We start from the raw sequence: 13,371 nt of genomic DNA, 5'->3' as shown, positions 1-13,371 counted from the left end.
CAACTAATAAAAATAAATGAAAAAAAAAAAAAAAAAAAAAAGGGACATGCAACCCAAAGATCATAGCAGCAGCGTTTACAACAGCCAAGATATGGAAACAACCTCAATTTCCATCAACGGATGAATGAAACACTTGTGCTATGCTTAGTCATTCAGTCACATGTGACTCTTTGTGACCCTATGGACCATAGACTGAGAGGCTCCCCTGTCCATGGGCTTCTTCAGGCAAGAATAGTAGAGTGAGTTGCCATGCCCTCCACCAGGGGATCTTTCCAACCCAGGGATCGAACCCAGGTCTCCCGCATTGCAGGCAGATTCCTTACCGTCTGAGCCACCAGGGAAGCCCATGAATACTGGAGTGGGTAGCCTATCCCTTCTCCAGGGGATCTTCCCGACTTAGGAATTGAACTGGGGGGGGGGGGGGGGGGGTCTCCTGAATGAAATACTACACAGCCATAAAAAAGAATGAGATAATGCCATTTGCAGCCACATGGACAGACCAAGAGAAAGGTAGATACCATATGATATCACTTACATGTGGAATCTACAATATGACACAAATGAATTTATCTGAAACAGAAACAGACTCACAGACCTAGGAAAGAGACTTGTGGTTGCCAAAAGGAAGGAGAAGAGGGGGAGGGATGGAGTGAGAATTTGGCATTAGCAGATGCAAACTATTATATATTGAATGGATAGACAACAAGGCCCTCTGAATAGCACAGGGAACTATATTCAACATCCTATAATAAAGAATATGAAAAATAATATATGTATATGCATAACTAAATCACTCTGCGGTACAGCAGAAATGAACACAACTTTGTAAATCAATTACCTTTCAATAAAATAAATTTAAAAAGAAGATGTGGCTGAGGGCACAAGTCAGGTCTATACATATGATGTCACGGAGGCTGGAGGATTTTCACCTACCCTATTGTTTATCTTTATTCTTACTTCTGTGCTTACTAGAAATTATTTCATTTATACACTCTTCTCAGAAGTTATTGTTACTTTCCCCACATCTGCCTCAATGTTTTCGACTACACAGCAGAAACCAGTCTTCCCAGGACGTTTGAGGAGTCTTTCTAAAGCACCTTGTGGGGTTTTTTTGTAAAGATGCCTACAGCACCCGCCCTTCTGCCAGCAGCATTTTGTCTGCCCTTTTATCAGAACTCCCTAATGAGATCAAACTCTGCTTAGTCAAGGCTTGTGTCCTCAGGTCTTTATTTGTTCTGCTGTTTATCAGCATTTGCTACACACACTGCACATTCTTCCCCTTTGAAGAGACCGATTGCTTTCTGTCCAGGCTTGCTGCTTGTTCCTGCATTCAGGTTGCTTGGTTACAGCAACACTTCACTGGATTTTCATTGAAGGCAAAATGTGTTTGTAGCTTTTGAGGCCCATCAAGTGGAAATGGTTAGCACCCCATTTCCTAAGAAGGCAGTCAACTCATTTACGCACATTATAGAAAGCAGGTCTTGTATAATGCTAAGCATCAATGCGACCCTCACATGAAAAGTGTACAAATGAGCACAAAAGGGCCAAGTCCCTGTAAATATTCATAATTAGAGAAAACTTTGAATTCTTTCACTCTGTAGAGTTTTCTATGCACTGAATGTGCCATTTTAAATAAAAACAGTGTGCAATTCAGAGTGGGTCAACAGTTTGCTTGAGTTCCCTTTACGTATTCAAAGACAACTGATGGATTAGTTTACTGGTGCTGCTGTAAAAAATTTCTACATACTTAGTGCCTTACAACAATGCAAAATTACTATGTTACAGTTCTGTGGATGAGAAGTCAGGCGTGGACCTAACTGGGTTAAACGAGGTGTTGGCAGGGCTGCAATCCTTTCTGCGGGCTCTAGAGGAGGATCTGTATCTTCAACGTTGCAGCTGCTAGAGGCCACGCACGTTGCTCAGCTCGTGGCCCCCTTTGCATCACAAAAGCTAGCAAGGCTGTATCTCTCTGAACTTTCTTCCACGGTCCTGTCTCACGCAGACTCTCTTCTTTCTGTCTCCTTCTCCCAGTTTTTAAGGACCCTTGTGATTACATTGGCCCACTCAGATAAGTCAGGATAACATCCCTATTTTAAGATCAGCTAATCAGCAGCCCTGATTTCATTTGCAATCTTATCTCCCCTCTGCAATGTTAACCTATTTACAGATTCTGGGGTTGAAGGCATCTTTGGGGGGTTTAAGGCATCATTCCTCCTCCCACATCTAGTAAATCAGGAAGCAGATGGCTTTGCATACAAAATATCTGAGGAGTAGAACTAAGAATGATTCCATTTAGACATAGTGATTTCCTATGGGATCAAGTACCCAGGCTTAAAATCAAGGTCTTTTCTGAGTTTTTAATTTTCAACTTCATTCTCTTGTATAAAAAGTTTCCTCTTTGCTTTCTTTTTTTCAGTCTTCATTCTTTTCTTTCATCTCCCCCTCCTCCCTTCTTTCCATTCTCTACCCTCCTCTTTTTCACATTTCCTTTCATCTTTCTTTTGTCCTTAGGCCTACCTTTCCTCATTGTTTTGGTCATAAAAGAAAAATAGCTAACTAACATCACAAAGACAGATGACTAACTGGGGAGCTACTTGCAACATACATTTGAAAAGATTAATAGCTTTAATATACAAATTGTTCTTACAAATCAATAAGGATAAATATGCAATAGTCAGTATAAATGTGCAAAAGATATGATTAGCCATCTCACATAGGACATTTAGAGCTATAATAACTGAAAAAGGGACTAGCTATACTACTAATAAAAGAAATGCACTTTGTTATCCATTAATTAGCTTAGTTCATGTATAAAATTGATAACATGAGACTGTATACCACTTGGAAGAGTAAGGAAATAGTAAACTCTTAAATACTGCTTATGAGAATATAAATTCTGTGCAATGGACTGAATGTTTGTGCTCCCCCAAAATTCATATTTTGAAATCCCAGCCCCCAGTGAGATGGTATTAGGAGTTAAGACTTTGGGAGATAATTATCTATGAAGGTGGCGCTCTCGTGAAGGGGATTAATGCCCTTATAACAGGAACTCCAGAGGGCTCTCATTCCACCACAGGAGGATACAGTGAGGAAATAGCCACCTGCCGCTCAGAAGTGGATCCTCACCAGAACCAGACCATGCCGGCACTGTGGTCTCATGATTCCAGCCTCCAGAGCTGTGAGAGACAGATTTCTGTTGTTTATGAGCCTCCTGTTTACAGATTTTTGTTACATTAGCCTGAAAGGCTGTTCAGCGTGAGGTGTCAATGTTCACATTTTTGACTCTGGAAATGGTGACTCCTGAAGTACATGTCACTCACTCACAGGCTTGTAAACACAAAGGCCAATTTGACGATTACTATCAGAAGCATTTTGATTTTTTTATGCATTTTGAAAAAGTAATACTCCTTCTAGAAAAGTATTCTAAAAATTGTGGATATATGCCAATGTTTACCCATAAAGACGTGCTTCTATAAGTGTCATTCATCAACAAAGAAAAATTTGCAATGATATTTCCACAGTTCAACAATATGATTTTGGGTAAACATTGGGTTCATTAAGATTATGTTACAGAAGAATATATAATGACATGAAAAAATGTTCACGATTTGTGGTATGTGACACATTGTGAGTTATAAGACTGTACTTTTGGTTGTTTTCATTTTTCATTTTAAAAGATTAAAGTATAAACAATGAAATCCAATTCATTTCTGAACTATAGGATAAAAAATTGTTTGTATTTTTTTCTTTTGGATTCTCTACTTTTTTTTTTTACTAGAAATCTGTGCTACTTTTATATTACAGTAAGAAGTTTTATATATTATTTTCTAGAAGCTATATATATTTTAAAACATGGTCCAATCACTGAAATGCCTCCTTTTAAAATTATAAGAAGAAGTAAACAGGCATATTTTAAATGTATAATCCTTGGTGTAGACATCTCTCTGAATATTCATTTACATTGTTATTCATTCTATTTGGAAATGTCCCATTACCGTTTGTGCACAGGACAAAAGTGAAGCGTGGAAAGATTAAACAACCTACACAAAGTCCCACAGTTCTGAGGTGGCTGTCTCAGGAACAGAAACTGACTGTGATGACAAGCCTAGAGCTTTTCTTCCAACAAGCAGATGGCTTTGACTACGTACCAAGCTCTTCACTAGTTATTAGTTAGGTTTTTCAGATCTTCACCATGCCTATCATCACCAGGGTCTTCAAACTTGGCCTTCTGACCACTGTGTTGATATGGCAAGAGTAAAGAAAACCTTAGCAGATCATGGTGCCCAGTTCACTGATGCTCTTGGAAAACAGATGACTGGGGAGCAGATAAGAAGAGGAAGGAAAAGGATATATGGAAATGCCCTGTGGCTGGAGGCGTGTTTAGTGCTTCAGAAACTCCAGCACTATTACAACAAATAGATAACATATAGCTTTCTTAGCAGAAAGTCTAGCTTTGAACAACTGCCCACATTTTCAGAATTGTTATGGGAAGAAGTGTTGCATAGCAGGAAGGATTTGAGGTCAGAAATACCCATCTACATGATTTGGGGCAATCGGCTGAGCTTTCTTCAGTGTCCTGTTCATTGCTATCCCCCCCAAAATCAGCTGATGAACCTATGCCATAGGGTTCTTGTTGGAAGAACAGTCTCTAGTTCTAGTTAGGAATGAAATAACCCTTCTTAATCCCTCTAAAAGGCTTACTTTCAGGCCCAACTAGTTATTGCATGATGACGAGTGTTAACATTTCTGAGTCAAGGATCCACACGTTTGATAGAAGCATCTTACTTATTTCCCCTGATTCTCTCATCTGAACTGCCCTTCTTCCTCTGTCTCTTACATAACATTTGACATCACATCTCTGCTCCTGCTCATCCTTTTCTTTTTTGGCTGTGCCACACAGCTTGAGGGATCTTAGTTCCTCACCAAGGATTGAACCCATGTTCTCAGCCATGAAAGAGCGAATCCTAACCCCTGGACCACCAGGGAATTCCCTTCTGTTCATCTCTTAAAGCTCACTGCAGGTACTAGAATCTTCATGAAACTTAGCTTAACCACTCTGGTCCTCATATGTATTTGTCTCTGAATTCCTGGTACTATGACTGTATTAGTGTTGTACTTGATTATTTGCTGATATTGCCTTCCAACTGTTCTGTATAATACTTGCCACTTCAGGATCTCATGAGAACTGTATTTTAAATGCAATAGTGATCAAAGTCTTGGGCACATAGAAGGCATATAATACTGATGGTGTATGAGAAAAACTTATGAGTGAGAAGGGAGATGAAAAAGAGGTTGGGTGAATACAGTCAAACCCTTGGTATCTGAAGGAGACTGGTTCTAGGAATCTTAGGCAGATACCCAAATACAGGGATGCACAAGTCCTTTGTACAAAATGGCATATTACTTGCATATAACCTACGCTTGTCCTCTCATATACTTTAAATCATTCCTAGAATACTGATTATACCTAATACCATGTAAATGCTTAGCAGGTAGCAAATTCACATTTTGCTTTGAAGGACTTGCTAAAAATTTTTTAAAAGTATATTTTAAAAAAGGTTGGTTGAATTTATAGATATGAAAGCTGTGAATATGAAGGGCTGACTGTACCTTTTTCTTCTTAGCTTTGGAAGAATAGATTCAGGTATAAATTTAAAAAAATCATGTCCATTTGTCAGAGGATATAATTTTAGAAAGATATTTTTATCTTTCAGAATGGGAAACACTAGAGATCTCGTCAAGAAAATTAGAGACACCAAGGGAACATTTCATGAAAAGATGGGCTTGATAAAGGACAGAAATGGTATGGACCTAACAAAAGCAGAAGATATTAAGAAGAGGTGGCAAGAATACACAGAAGAACTGTACAAAAAAGATCTTCACAACTGAGATAATCACGATGGTGTGATCACTCACCTAGAGCCAGACATCCTGGAATGTGAAGTCAAGTGGGCCTTAGAAAGCATTGCTACAAACAAAGCTAGTGGAGGTGAGGGAATTCCAGTTGAGCTATTTCAAATCCTGAAAGATGATGCTGTGAAAGTGCTGCACTCAATATGCCAGCAAATATGAAAAACTCAGCAGTGGCCACAGGACTGGAAAAGGTCAGTTTTCATTCCAATCCCAAAGAAAGGCAACACCAAAGAATGCTCAAACTACTGCACAATTGCACTCACTTATTCACTAGGTGTATAAAAACTACATAACAGTTAACCACACTTTCTGAGATTATTACATTAGATCTCCTAGGTGGCAATAATGAGCAATATCAGGAGTGGGCTGTGGCTGGAAGAACCAGGCCATTGGGCTGGGGGTAGCAGAAACACACACAAAGAAATATGTGGGTCCAGCGTGAATGGGGAGAAGGCAGACCCAGAAGACTAGACCAGGAGATGGTTATGAATCTAGGGAGTCAAAGATCAGGGTGAAGGCACAGGTTCAAAATCCAGCTAAGTTTGGGTAAGGTATTAGCAAGTAGAAATAAACCCGATCCAAAGGCAAAGCCTGCTGTGGTGGCCTGAATTTTAAGAGAGAGACGGTCACAGTAGAGCAGTTTCTCAGCTTCTGCCCTGTTGACATCTGTGGTCAGAAAAGTCTTTGCTGTGAGGCTCTTGTGCATTACAGGACGTTGAGTTCCATGCCTGGCATTGACTCGCTGGTTGCCAGTAGCACTTCCCTTCCTCTAGTTGTAACAAAAATGTCTCCAGTTGTTCTCGGAAGGGCAAAATCACCACTATTTGGGAAACCCTACAGTAAAGAAATTTGACTTTCCCTCCAAAAAAAGGGAAGGTGGTGACTTGATCCTATCTTTCAAGTTTCTAATATGAGGATTCTTTGATCCAATCTCAAAACTGAGAATCGGACATTCTTATTATGAAGAAAATTAATGTCCTTAAATTCTCTGTTAGGACTTAAGGGTACAATAAAAAAAAATCGACTCCCACATTCAAAATCAGAACTTGGGTTTTTATGCTTTGTTTTTTATATTCACTGAAAACTACACAAAATAAATCCTACCCACTGAAAAATCCAAACCTTTTATGTAAAGAACAAAGAAATTTCAGACTTGAATCATACAAATATTACTTGCTGTAGGCTATGAAATGACACATGTAACTATAAATTATTTGCAACTAAAGTGTATGATAATTCCATAAGCTGCCACACCAGACTGCTAACAAATACTCCCAGAAAGAAAAAGTCACGTGTGCTTCACCCACAGAAAGACATAAAACTGTTCAAAAAAACCTGTTGCTGGTTTCTTTCCTCCAAAGTTCCTAATGCATTTCCCTGATGGGCTCTATTAAGGGCTAAATGTGTCCCTCCAACACTCATATTTTGAAGCCCTAACCATCTGTCTAACAAGTCCATCCTAAAGGAAATCAGTCCTGAATATTCATTGGAAGGACTGATGCTGAAGCTGAAGCTCCAGTACTGTGGCCGCCTGATGCAAAGAACTGATTCATTTGAAAAGATCCTGATGCTGGGAAAGATTGAAGGCGGGAGGAGAAGGGGATGACAGAGGATGAGATGGTTGGATGGCATCACCAACTCACTGGACATGAGTTTGAGTAAGCTCCAGGAGTTGGTGATGGACAGGGAAGCCTGGTGTGCTGCAGTCCATGGGGTCGCAAAGAGTCAGACACGACTGAGCATCTGAACTAAACTATCTGTGACTGCTTGGAGATAGGGTTTTAAAGAAGTAATTAAATTAAAATGAATTTACCGGGATGGACACTGATCCAGTATGAATGATGTCCCTATAAGAAAAGGAGACTGAAACAAAGACACGCAGAGGGAAGACCGCATGAAGTCACAGGACAAAGATGGCCATCAACAAGCTGAGGAGAGAGGCTGGCGAATAAACCAGCCTTTCCTACACCCTGATTCTGAACTTCTAGTCTTCAGAATTGTGAGAAAATAAATTTCAGTTGTTTGAGCCATTCAGTTTGTGATGCTCTATTATGGCAACCCTGATAAACTAATACAGATACTTTTCCATCTTCTCCAGTGATCCCTTTGACTTCCTAGTGACCACTTATCTACAGAAAATTGTACCATACTACCTGGATGAGTTAGATGGAATTTGATTTTGAAATCTATAATAAGGTACCAACTTGACTCTAATTAGAGTGGTTTCATGAGGAAAAATTCAGATATTAGAAGGAAGAGAAGCCTAGCAGATTTGAAAAGTTATGAGAATCAGATGAAATCAGGGAGACTTTCTTGATACTCCAGATGCCTCTTAGGATTTGACCCCAGCCTTCTCAGAAGGCCCTGTTATTACTTGTGCAATGACAGATACCATTCTCAGTTTTAAAATATAGCTCTGTTACTCCCTAGCTGTATGTCTCACTTTTCTGAAGTGTGCATAATTTCCACATCGAAAAAGCAGGGCTGCTATCATGCTGACTTTCTCAGAGTTATCATGAGGAATTAACTGATTTAATCTATATATCTTATGACTGATAGAAAGCAATCCATAAGGTTAGCTATTATGCCTGTTACTAACATCAAGCAGTAGTTATGTATGTGTTGTATCCTTATTATGATCATTTCTAGTCTAACTTCTATTGTTTTCTCATTCATTTTGTCTTAGTCTCCATTATGAAATTTAAAGACATGGGACTACAGTATCCCCAAACACAGAGATCTTGTTTAATATAAAAATGACTTTCCCCCCTAAACTATGATCATTATTGCATTGAGAAGGGTTAAGAAGACTAGCTAGATAATCTGAAGTCAGTCTAGGGAGTATGTGCAAGTCAGAAAAATTATATTCCAGTCAAAGATAGTACGGTCATGAATTAACCATAAATTCAAATTATGGACAGATAATGTATATCATCTATATTAGCAGTCACATATTCCATTAGAAGTCACTTTTATTTCATATTTCATATTTAGAATTTACAAATGGCTGATGCCTCAGCATTGCAGAAATACTGAACAATATTGGAGGATTTTGACATTTAGTTTAAAAATGTAGTTACTATTATAAATATGTAATAGAAATAATTTCATGAGCACAGCATGATTCAAAGCACTGATGTGAAACTGAGAATGATTTTATTATTATTTCACTCACTTGAGTGCTAAGATGCATTTTGGATTTATTTAAAGTAGCAATTTTCAAACAATAATTCATTTGCATAGTTATTAATACATTCTAGACCACTAAAACTGTCCCATTTTTTAAAACTTGTAATGTGATTTTTGGCTTTGCATCACTGGAAACACCTGCTGATGGATAGATTTGTTTTAATAGCAATGCATTATACTTGTACAATTATTTTTTTCCTCATATGTTAGGGTGAAAGCAAGTTTTCATTTTCAGAGGTTTAAAAATAAATATGATGTCATTATTGCCAAACATATCAAGGAATCCAAAATTTATAAAATCTTATAAATCATGCTGTGGTGTTGACAAGACATTTACAATCACATACCATAGCAAGTTGCATTTTTTACCTGAATGGACATTTTCTTTTAAGAAGACTTTAAAATACAGAAATCTGCTCACTGTGATTATACAGGAAATAAACAGAGAAGATGGAACAAGGAGATTGAAACAGAAAGAAGCCATGAGATTATGGAGAGAAGAATTTATTAAATTCAACTCATATCAGCAACTACTTATTAAACAGCTATCATGTACTTTATATTCTGGAAAATACTGAGTTGCTTGAAAAAATGAATACAAGTGAAACAAGGAGGGGAAGGAGGAGGAGGAGGAGGAAAAAGAGAAAAAAGATCACAACCCTGATCTTCTTCATCACATGGGAGTCTCTCTGGATTGATGTTATGTTCCAGGTAGGGGGATATTGTAAAGTTCCAAATGAAATACACTTAGCAGGTTCACCTTCCAATTATAACATTAGGGAGGACTTAAAATCAACCAGGAGAACTTAGCCCATCTTGATCATCTGCACAGAATGGAACATCTCCAGCATTTTCTGTAGCTGTTCCGTAGGTAGGCAACCGATCCTGATCTGAGGGTAGACAGGGCATCCTCTCTATCATGAGGTTCTGAGAGGTTGCTTAAGAGGGTGGCAGATACCAGCAGCCTTCATTCACAACTTCCTACCTGCCAGAATCACTAGTTAGATGAAAGACCATTTGAGATGGACCTCAAAAAAGACTTTCTGAAAGGCACGTGCCACAGTGTTCATTATTCAGTTCAGTCACTCAGTCATGCCCAACTCTTTGTGACCCCATGGACTGCAGTATGCCAGGCTTCCCTGTCCATCACCATCTCCCAGAGCTTGCGCAAACTCATGTCTATTGAGTCTTTGATGCCATCCAACCATCTCATCCTTTATCATTCCTTTCTCCTCCCCAATGTCAGGATTTTTTCCAATGAGTCAGTTCTTTGCATCAGGTGACCAAAGTACTGGAGCTTCAGCTTCAGCATCAGTCCTTCCAATGGATATTCAGGACCGATTTCCTTTAGGATTGACTGGTTTGATCTCCTTGCAGTCTAAGAGACTGTCAAGAGTCTTCCCCAACACCACAGTTCAAAAGTATCAATTCTTGGGCATTCAGCTTTCTTTATGGTCCAACTCTCACATCTATACATGACTACTGGGAAAACCATAGCTTTGACCATATGGACCTTTGTTGGTAAAGTAATGTCTCTGTTTTTTAATATGCTGTCTATGTTTGCTGTAGCTTTTCTTCCAAGGAGCAAGTGTCTTTTAACTTCATGACTACAGTCACCATTTACAGTGATTTTGGAACCCAAGAAAATAAGGTCTGTCCCTGTTTCCATTGCTTCCCCATCTATTTGCCAGGAAGTGGTGGGACGACATGCCATGATCTTAGTTTTTTGAATGTTGAGTTTTAAGCCAGCTTTCTCACTCTCCTCTTTCACTTTCATCAAGAGGCTCTTTAGTTCTTCTGCTTTCTGCCATCAGGCTGGTGTCATCTACATATCTGAGGTTATTGGTATTTCTCCTGGCAATCTTGATTCCAGCTTGTGTTTCACCTAGCCTGGCATTTCACATGATGTACTCTGCTTAGAAGTTAAATAAGCAGGGTGACAATATACAGCCTTGATGTACTCCTTTCCCAATTTGGAATCAGTCCACTGTTCCATATCTGGTTCTAACTATTGCTTCTTGACCTGCATATAGCTTTCTCAGGAGGCAGGTAAGGTGGTCCAGTATTCCCAACCCTTTAAGCATTTTCCACAGTTTGTTGTAATCCACACAGCCAAAGGCTTTAGCATAGTCAATGAAGCAGAAGTGGATGTTTTTTGGGAATTCTCTTGCTTTTTCTATGATCCAAAGGATGTTGGTAATTTGATGACTGGTTCCTCTACCTTTCCCAAATCCAGTTTGAACAGCTGGAAGTTCTCAGTTCACAAACTATTGAAGCCTGGCTTGGAGAATTTTGAGCATTACTTTGCTAACATGTGAGATGAGTGCAATTGTGCAGTAGTTTGAACATTCTTTGGTATTGCCTTTCTTTGGAATTGAAATGAAAACTGACCTTTTCCAGTCCTGTGGCCACTAATGGGTTTTCCAAATTTGCTGGCATATTGAATGCAGCACTTTAACAGCATCATCTTTTAGGATTTGAAATAGCTCAACTGGAATTCCATCACCTCCACTAGCTTTCTTTGTAGTGGTGCTTCCTAAGGCCCACTTGACTTCACACTCTGGAATGTCTGGCTCTAGGTGAGTGATCACATTATCATGGTTATCGGGGTCATTAAGATCTCTTTTGTGTAGTTTTTCTGTGTTTTCTTGCCACCTCTTCTTAATATCTTCTATTTCTGGTTAGGTCCATACCATTTCTGTCCTTTATTGTGCCCATCTTTGCATGAAATGCTCCCTTGATAGTTCTAATTTTCTTGACGACATCTCTAGTTTATCCCTTTCTGATTTTTCCCTCTATTTTTTTGCACTGATCACTTAAGAAGACTTTCTTATCTCCCCTTGTTATTCTTTGGAACTCTCATGGTAGTTTGAAATTACCAGGGAGCCGTTCTGTACCATGGCTGAAAAAAGTGCATGGGGCACCAGGACATAGTAGAACTATAAAAATAGTAAGGTATTCACAGGCTGGAAGAGGGATAGTGGGCATGATATTCAAATGAATCAAATACAGTTAATGGCACATCCAATGGATGTAAATCATTTACTCAAGGTTCTTTAATAATCCTGAGGTTTCTCCTACTTTCTAAAAAGAAGTGTGAAATAAGATGAGCGACTACCTTTTTCAGATTGCCCTAGAAAGGAATGCTCTCTCCACTGCAATTTGGAGTGAGAAAACTGGGGAGAAGAGGGATGGGATGCAGTAATAATCTGAATTGTGACTACAAATATTAACAGGTTTCATACAACTTCTAACATGTTTAACATGGTGATGTGTGCACAGACCTGGACAACTTATGAGTGTGGGGAAGAAATCACAGGACATGAAATTTAGGGCAAGAGAAAATACCATTCGGTCCAGCCCCTCATTTTTGATGTGAGGGGCTGAGACTCAGGAGATGAACCAACTTTCCCAGGACAACACAGTGACCTCACAGGAGCAAGAGGCATATAGCCTGGATTTCCTGTCACCTCCTTTAGGCCTTCACAATGAGGTACCATTACACACCAGTCAGGATGGCTGCTATCCAAAAGTCTATAAGCAATAAATGCTAGAGAGGGTGTGGAGAAAAGGGAACCCTCTTACACTGTTGGTGGGAATGCTAACTAGTACAGCCACTATGGAGAACGGTGTGGAGATTTCTTAAAAAACTGGAAATAGAACTGCCATATGACCCAGCAATCCCACTCCTGGGCATACACACTGAGGAAACCAGATCTGAAAGAGACACGTGTACCCCAATGTTCATCGCAGCACTGTTTATAATAGCCAGGACATGGAAGCAACCTAGATGCCCATCAGCAGATGAATGGATAAGGAAGCTATGGTACATAAACACAATGGAATATTACTCAGCCATTAAAAAGAATTCATTTGGATCAGTTCTAATGAGATGGATGAAACTGGAGCCCATTATAGAGTGAAGTAAGCCAGAAAGATAAAGACCATTACAGTATACTAACACATATATATGGAATTTTAAAAGATGGTAACGATAACCCTATATGCAAAACAGAAAAAGAGCCACAGATGTACAGAACAGACTTTTAGACTCTGTGGGAGAAGGTGAGGGTGGGATGTTCTGAGAGAACAGCATCGAAACAAGTATATTATCAAGGGTGAAACAGATCGCCAGCCCAGGTTGGATGCATGAGACAAGTGCTCAGGGCTGGTGCACTGGGAAGACCCAGAGGGATGGGATGGAGAGGGAGGTGGGAGGGGGGATCAGGATGGGGAACACATGTAAATCCATGGCTGATTCATGTCAAT

General features: G+C 39.3%; 1 protein-coding gene across 4 annotated transcripts in view; it reads right to left on the bottom strand.

The window, feature by feature from the left end:
• The window catches only part of MACROD2 (mono-ADP ribosylhydrolase 2), a 2,147,232-nt gene that overhangs the window by 200,042 nt on the left and 1,933,819 nt on the right, over window positions 1–13,371 (bottom strand). The window lies entirely within an intron of this gene.

The sequence above is a fragment of the Cervus elaphus genome, chromosome 23 (assembly GCF_910594005.1).
Source record: "Cervus elaphus chromosome 23, mCerEla1.1, whole genome shotgun sequence".
Taxonomy (NCBI): domain Eukaryota; kingdom Metazoa; phylum Chordata; class Mammalia; order Artiodactyla; family Cervidae; genus Cervus; species Cervus elaphus.
The sequence above is the reverse complement of the archived record's forward strand: the minus strand, read 5'-3'. Positions and strand labels throughout refer to the sequence as shown.